The sequence below is a fragment of the Dipodomys merriami genome, unplaced genomic scaffold, assembly GCF_024711535.1.
Source record: "Dipodomys merriami isolate MVZ:Mamm:240054 unplaced genomic scaffold, mDipMer1.0.p SCAF_446, whole genome shotgun sequence".
Lineage (NCBI taxonomy): Eukaryota > Metazoa > Chordata > Mammalia > Rodentia > Heteromyidae > Dipodomys > Dipodomys merriami.
Window position 1 is genome coordinate 371,941 of NW_027206009.1, and position 2,393 is coordinate 374,333.

The window sequence follows — 2,393 nt, forward strand, 5'->3', positions numbered from 1 at the left end:
CCTCACAGACCTCCCCTGTCCATTTGCTCAGCCCAGCCTGAGTCCTGCCCCAGAGGTCACTGGACCTCCAGGTTCAGCCAAGGCCAGCTCTTCTCTCCATGGCCCCTGGGATGTCCCCTCGCCTTGGCCTAACTAGTTTGCCCTGAGGTGACCTCTTCTCGTGGGGCTCCCAGGCAGGTGACGGGCCTCTCCTGTACACTGAAGGCAGCTAGGTAGTGTCCCATCCCACCCTTGGGTCTGCCCGGAGCATCCGCACCACCCTGGCCTGCCGGCCGCGGGCGCCTTCCGGTGGGAGGGGCGGGAGCCTGGCTCTGCCTCCGGTGCCCAGCCTAGGCCAGGCACCCAGGGTGGCCAGGGGAGTCATGGGAAAGGCACGCACCACTGCCCACGGCCCAGCCATGGGCCCCTGGGTCCAGGCTATTTTTATTTCTTCCCCTGCAGAGCTGAGGCCCTGAGGCAGGTTCTCCGCGGGGTGGACAGAGGACACTCGCTGGGGGCGGTGGGAGTGGGCCTGCGGCACCTCCACACCGGGCCAGCAGCTGAAGCCGTCGGGGACGCCTCCCGCCCCGCCTGGCTGTTGCTGCGTGGCTGGGAGCAAGCATCACCTTTCTGTCTCCTGCTCTGTCACATGGGTGCGGTGGAGCTCTCACAATCATAAGTTGGGGAGCCGGGAAGGGGGTCAGTGGTAAAGCGCTTCCCTGGGTTCCATTCCTCAGTACCACATACACAGAAAAAGCAGGCAGTGGCTCTGTGGCTCAAAGGGGTAGAGTGCTAGCCTTGAGCAAAAGAAGCTCAGGGACAGGGCTGGGAAGGTGGCTCAGTGGTGGAGCGCTTGCCTTGCATGCATGAGGCCCTGGGTTCCATTCCTCAGCACCACATAAGCAGAAAAAGCCGGAAGTGGCGCTGTGGTTCAAGGGGTAGAACTCTCACCTTGAGCTGAAGAGCTGAAGGACAGTGTCCAGCTTCTGAGCTCAAATCCCAGGAGTGGCAAAAACAAAAACAAAAACTCAGACTTGTCTCTGACACGTACTGCTTGTGTGACCTCGGGCAGGGCAGGGATGAGAATGATTGTCTAGTCCTTCCCACAGGGAGTGAGACCAAACGCAATCAGCCATTCTCCTTGAGGGGGGGGAGGGGTTACGAGACACCTGACCCTGACCCTAAGGTCAGGTGTCTCATCCCCCCCACCCCCACCCCGCTGCTGGGGTCCCCAGCTTCCCCGCTTCCTTGAGATTCACTCATGAGAAGCATTTCCCAGAAAGGGGATCTTATAGGTAAGGCCCAAGCAGGGAGAGCTAGAAAAAGGAACACTTCCTGTTCTCCTCTCAGGAAATGGGAGTTCAAGACTCAAAATGGCAGCTGCTGTCTATCTTCTGCCTCAATTCTGAGACTCCAGAGAGTTTAGTTATCTAGAAACTTCTAATCCTTTGACAATGGTTTGGGGTGGGTAAGATGGGTGAGGCTTATCCCAAACACAGGTGGTTTGTCCTTTCAGTCTTTCTGTCTCCTCCCACTCGGGTAGAGCTCCAAGATCTTTACCGTTTCCTGGAAGACAGCTTTAGCTAGTCCCTCCTCCCCCTCCCCCTCCCCCTCCCCCTCCCCCTCCCCCTCCCCCCCTCCCCCTCCCTCTCCCCCCCTCCTCCTGTGCTGGTACTGGAGCTTGAACTCAAGGGTGCTGTCTCTGACTTTTTATGCTGAAGGTAGTGCTCTACCACTTGAGCCACAGCTCCACTTTCAGCTTATTGGGTGGTTAATTGGAGAGAAGCAGCTCACAGTCTTTCCTGCCCTGGCTGGCTTTGAACTGTGACCCTCAGATCTCAGTCTCCTGAGTAGCCAGGATTACAGGCATGAGCCACCGGTGCTGGACCCTCTCCTACATCTCTTAATCTTGCAATTTGACATTTAAAAAGTTCCTGTGGGGGCTGGAAAGGTGGCTCAGTGGTAGAGCGCTTGCCTAGCATGCATGAGGCCCTGGGTTCGATTCCTCAGCACCATATAAGCAAAATGAAAAAAGCCAGAAGTGGCGCTATGAGCTATAGCTATGAGCTATAGCCTTGAGCTGAAGAGCTGAGGGACAGCGCCCAGGCCCAGAGTTCAGGCCCCACGACCGGACCCAAAAAAAGAAAAGGTTAAAAAAAAAAAAAGTTCCTGTGGGTCTGTCCCTTGCCTTCAAGTCCTGACTCCAGCACTAGCTGCAGTGAGGAAATCAGTAATTTATTTCATGTACATAAAGAGCAGTGGTTAATGTAGTGGGGAAACTGAGTCACAGCCATCCCTGTGCTTGGCCAAGCTAGGGGTGGTTGGTTTCACAGACGCCCTGAAGCCCAGCCAGGAGAGGCGGGGGCTGTCCACCCAGCCCCAGGGCCTAGCTGAGGTAGGCCAGCCTTGGAATA